Below are 6,386 nucleotides of genomic sequence, written 5' to 3' on the forward strand. Positions count from 1 at the left end.
CTTAGAGGATCAAAGCATTCGAAATAAAAGTAGTTGTGGTTGGTCAACCAAGCAAATCTAGTTGTCAGAAAACCGAATTGTGTTGAAAGTGAACTGTGCAGAATTTCACGTTGCGTAATACCACGTGATAACAAGGCATTGTTAGTCTGCGAAATTGAACAAAGTGGAAACCACGTGTGCCTTAGTTGGCAGTGGCATACCGTAGGCTAGGCCAGGGCCGGATTTAGCTGATGGGGGGCCCGGGGCACATTTAGATCGGGGTCCCCCTGCAAAAAATTTTTTTTGCGCCTACGGCGAGAAAAACCACCTCTGCTTCTACAGTAGCATCAATCCAGCACTGCACAGCATTTTGCAGAAACTTCAAAGGCTGTAAGGAAGAAAAAATAACACAAAATCGCATTTTTTTCACGTAGGGGGCCCTTCAAAAGTCGGGGGGGCGGGCACCTGCCCCCCCTAAATCCGGGCCTGGGGTAGGCTGCTGCAAGCTTTCGCAAACATATTGTGGTTACTTGTTCAGGCAGAAGACGGTCACTGTAGCTTTAGCACAACTTGGAATATAAGCTACTCATTGAATTACGTTTCGTTTCTTGCACTAGTTGCAACGTTCATCTGATGAAATTGAAAGTAAAAGCAACAACAAACAGCATGGTTTACTGCTTCATCGACGTTTCGCGCACCATGACAATGCGTATCCTCATGACAATGTTATCATCCGTATATAATACAGAATGTGCAACGAATCTTTGGCAATGAAAATTCAACAACAATTTCAAAACCGGTGGTAATATCACAGTACACAAAATATATGGGTGGAGTGGACAGAGCCGATCACTACTGTAGAAGTTATGCGTTTTTGAGGAAATCAGCTAAGTGGTGGCGTAAGATGTTTTTTTGGTTACTTGAAGTGGGTATTGCCAATGGCTTTTTATTGTACAACATCAACAGGGAACAGCAAGGTTTGAATGCTGCAGCCTGCAAGACACAAGACTTTCCGTAAAAAACTTGTTACACAGCTGGTAGGAAGTGTCCGAAACAAAAATTCAAGAAGACACGGAACGCATTGCGACGAGCAGGAAACTGAACGACTTTTTGGGCGGAATTTTATTGCAAAAATTCCCAATGGAAGAGCAAAAGGATTGTGCAGTGATAGAAAGACGAAACGAATTCAGACCGGCTACCACTGTGAAACATGTTCGAGACAACCTGGGTTACATTCAGAAAAATGCTTCAAAAAATATCACACAGAAAAAAATACAAATGACTCTCTTTGAAACTAATAAATTGTATTTGAATAAGAAACTGAAGAAGCCGTTTTTATTGTGGTGAAATCTTGATCAATAAATTACACAAGTCCCCGAACCTGGCTCATATTGTTTGCTTACAATCATTATGTACTTTTGTATATAGGCTACTTCAAATATGCAATAATCGAGTTATTTGAATTCTATTTGAATAAGAAACTGAAGAAGCCGTTTTTATTGTGGTGAAAACTTGATCAATAAATTACACAAGTCTCCGAACCTGGCTCATATCGTTTGCTTACAATCATTATGTACTTTTTTACTTCAAATATGCAATAATCGAGTTATTTGAATTCTATTTGAATAAGAAACTGAAGAAGCCGTTTTTATTGTGGTGAAAGCTTGATCAATAAATTACACAAGTCTCCGAACCTGGCTCATATCGTTTGCTTACAATCATTATGTACTTTTGTACTTCAAATATGCAATAATCGAGTTATTTGAATTCTATTTGAATAAGAAACTGAAGAAGCCGTTTTTATTATGGTGAAAGCTTGATCAATAAATTACACAAGTCTCCGAACCTGGCTCATATCGTTTGCTTACAATCATTATGTACTTTTGTACTTCAAATATGCAATAATCGAGTTATTTGCTAGTTATTTCGAAAACGACTAACAAACGCACATAGGGAAATTTGTAGACGACCGCAAAGGGTTAAGCTAAATCTCTGTCTTGAACTACAGTACAGTACCGGTATATATTACTCAAATTGCTGTTCATAATATCATTGTATTTCAATTCTAGTACAATAAGTACATTGCACCCAAATAATAGTAGCCTAGTCTGTTTTTAAATTTTCAAAAGTACTTTGTTCCGGTTTAAATTTCAGTAAACTATTGAATTTTTCAAAATTAGTCGTAAGAATGCCAATTTTGCATGGTTTTCAGTCTCATATCATATTTTCACAGCTTTGTTTGCAAGTCACCACTTCAGTACTTGCCGGTAGCATACGGTAGGGTATCCTGCACCAGCCATTTTCACACACATATCAGGTAAATTATTTTGTTCAACTTTTTCAAACTCCTTATTTGAGTTTTGAACTAAATTTCCAATCTATCGGATTTCCAAAATTGAATGTCTGGATTCCACTCTTACCTTACCAGAACCATAGATGCCAGTCGCCAGAAGTTCAGAGTTCAGAACCAGGCCAGGCCCAAAAGATTTAAGATTGCCAGATAAAATAATTTATTCTTTGACAGAAAATCGAAAAAGTGCCCAATCTTAACACAAAAAGAATAGGCCTACTTTAAATCAATATTTCCAGCTTTCAACGTTACGTCGCATTTTATTCCAACCAAACATTGCTTAATAGCACCAACTTTTATCAACAAATACCACAAGAAATTTATAAAAGTTTTTTAAAAGCTAAACATTTTCTAACCGGGCAATTCTGCTTAACCATATGACGTCATTGCAAAGTACATGCTGCCGATTTTAAAATTGCAAAGTCAATCATCACGAAAAATTATTCAATTCAATTTAAAAATGGGAAAAACCAACTGAAAAAGGTGATCTGGTACTATGACACTTCCTCAAATGGGCGATCTACCTAATACAGAAAGCAATATCACTAAGAAAATAAATCAATAGCTTTTTTTCCTTGGTCTGAACCTTAAAACATTTGACCAGGCTAACACACACAATAGTATTTCAATAAGATAAATTTATGTTATGGAACCGGTTTTCTTCCATTAGGAATCGTCAGCATAACTGAGTCGAAATAAAAATTAGCCTACATCAATAGATGTCAGCACAACTGAGTCGAAATAAGAATTAGCCTACAATATCAATAGATGTCAGCATAAATGGACCAAAAACAAACGAAAAATTACAAATTAATTAAATAAATAAAACTGTTCATGACCTCCAATCCTTCATATTCATTTGTTTATTTCTGCCTTTTCTTCTCTTCATAGTTTAAGCAAAATGCAACTATCGAATATTGTAATTTCAATTTGACTTAGCTTGAGCAAGTATAATGGCAAACACTTGAAAATTCAAATAAAATTTACTAAGCAGAGGATTATAGAAATACTATGTCGGTCAAATGTTTTAAGGTTCAGACCAAGGAAAAAAAGCTATTGATTTATTTTCTTTTTCAATTCAATTTATTTTTCTTTGTCGGAAAACAACAGCAATGATTGGTCACAGCGGTAAACCATAATCTCTTTGTGGGAAAATTGTAACATAAAGTTTCCGGATCCGTTCGTCTGTATGTAATGACCGAAAAAACACTCTTTGGTTGCATAGCTTTGGCAATATATTCACCTTGCACATAGTAGGCTACTCGGCTGGCAAGTCGGCGGTTGTGTTAGACTACCGATCGATCGAAACGTGAACTTTCTGTATAGGCTACCTACTTTTGAACGTTGACATTATAATTCCAAAATAATATCTATAATATTCATATTTATCGATATTTTATGACTTGTACCGGATTTTAATGAATTGTAGCAAAAATAATTCTGAAAATAGCCCAAACGGTAGCAAGTATAAAAGGACTGTAGCGGATGAGTTTTAATCCGCTACAGTGGTGACATCTGGCACCACTGGCTGCCTTAGCGGGTGAGCGCAGTCTGACTCGGCGCCGACGTCACATTACGACTATTAAACAAGCATAGAACGTGTATTGAACAATGGTGAATATGGTTTCATCTGATAAGGTTACGATATATGAGAAATATTGATTATTATGCATTTTGAGGAGTAAATTTTAAAAAAGGCCAAGTTTAAGGCCAAATCTAGAAAAAGGTCAAACGTATAATTTCTAAGGCCAACAGACTTTAAAAAAGGCCAAATTCGAGAAATTTGGCCTTAAAAAGGCCAATCTGGCCACCCTGATGACGAGAATAATTTGCAATATCTCAAACGCACGTAAGCAGCTACGTGACGTAATAATGATAAGCAATGATAAACTATTCAAGCACCTGTTTCAAGTTTGGCTAACACCTGTTCAAGTCTAGCTCACACCTGCTCAAGTTTGGCTTACACTTGTTCAAGTAATTAAAGATTTAACGATGATGTAATGTTATGCTGCAGCTGCAAATGTTTTACAGGTCTTGCAAACGATTCTGCAATCTGCTCATTTTTAGCAATAGTCCCATACGTCAGACGCCAAGATTCAGTAGACCTGAACGGTTTTATATGACGTTTGATATGAAAATTGTCCGTAACAATGATAAAGTTACAAATAGTGAACGGAAACAAAACCAACAAAAGGAAAAGATGGCAAAACTACAAAAGTTTAAAACGTGCATGCGATGCAAATTTAAAGGTTACGTACACGAAAGTAAATGTACAAAAGTGGTATGTATTACACGTTTAGTTTGGTTGATTTTTATTCTAGAAAAAAAGTATTTTTTATTGTAACAAAAACAATTCTTTTTCTCAACATAGAATAACAAAAGAAGAATCTCAAAACTTTTTAAAACCCAAAAAATGTGTCAAGTAGGCTACAAGGTAGTACGGTACAACAGAGCACAAATAGCAATTCAATTTATTTTTTTTACTTGGAACGCAAAAGAAACGATAAGCTACTGCGAAATAAAATACAGTAAAGAAAACTAACACAAGGAAAAGGTGGAAAAATCATAATGGTTTAAGACGTGCACGTACAAGATCTAACTTTACACTAGTCAATATGTGTCGATGAATATACAGTAAAACTCGGTTAATCCGGATTCGATTTGACCGGCGATTCCATCCGGATTAGGCGAAGATCCGGATTAACCGATGACGGTTCTATCAAGCCTGACGTTACCTAGATAGAAGGGTATCGGTAAAAATCACCGAAATTGAACGCATTAGTGTGATCATCTGCCAATTCCGAGACGCGCGATCACCACATTAGCGACCCAGTGATAGAGTTCTTTTGAAATGCAGTATGCATGTAAAATGAATGTGTTTGTAGACTCTGCGTCTAACGCAAAAACACACTGGCAAAAGTTACATCTTCAGACATGCGTGTCGGAATAATCTGTAGTCATTCAAAACTTTTGAAAACAGTTACGGAAGACGAGTTTCTATGGAAAACCTACAAAAAATCACGGTCAAACAAAGTCTTCGATTGGAAAAACGTCACCGACATTACGACCGAAAATTCCACCGACACCTTTTCAAGTTACAGTACAAGTTTGGGCATTTGCGCACGAATTTTGCGTTAGAAGGGAATACTGTTCATGAACGGAAGAAATCCGTAATTATTTTTTAGAAATCCGTTACGTTTTAGCATACAATGGCAAAACTGTCGGGCAAATCCGGATAAAGCGATAGAGAAAGCGCAACTTTTGTCCGGAATAGGCGAAGATCCGGATTAAATAATCTGGATAATCCAAAGCTGTTTCTCAAGAAAAAAATTACAAATTATTTGTACTTCCAGTTTTATCCGAATTAGGCGAAGATCCGGATTAACCGAGTTCTACTGCAATTGTGCATGGCCACTAAACCTAATAGTTGATTGATTGAATCTTCACCCTCTGACTGGGAAAGCTTCTTGCCGAGCTCGGGGACATAGGCCGAGCTTTACATACATTTACTTAAACCCACCCTTAGATTACGTGCGTTTTTCGTGCGGTTTTGTTGCGTTACATCATCGATGTGTTTTGTCTCAAACGACTGGTGTTTAAACTACTGGCGTTCAGAGTTTAGTTGATCTTATAATCGGAAATGTTACTGAGAGAGATTCTGAAGTCACTTGTTATTCTTGTGGCAAGAATAGTCACTTTGCTGGAAATTTTTCTGCAGATAATTTGCATCAGCGACGATCTCACGATCACGGACACTAGGAGTGGGAAGAACCGAGGAGAGGAGGCAGGCGATGACCATTTGGAGTTTGCTATCGATGCGGTAGATACGGACACTTCGTCAGAGAATGCGTTGCTGACATTTCATTCGGACATTCGAAAAACAGGCGTTGTCGTGACAACCACTGCTACCGATGTGGGGAGATTGGACACATAGCCAGGACCAGGAGCTGGTCTTTTGATGAAAAGGTTTGCTACAGTTGTCACAGAGAAGGTCATCTGGACAAGGACTGTCCGGAGAAGAAGTGTTTCCGATGTTAGAAGATGGGTCATCTTGCCT

The sequence above is a fragment of the Aplidium turbinatum genome, chromosome 12 (assembly GCF_918807975.1).
Source record: "Aplidium turbinatum chromosome 12, kaAplTurb1.1, whole genome shotgun sequence".
Lineage (NCBI taxonomy): Eukaryota > Metazoa > Chordata > Ascidiacea > Aplousobranchia > Polyclinidae > Aplidium > Aplidium turbinatum.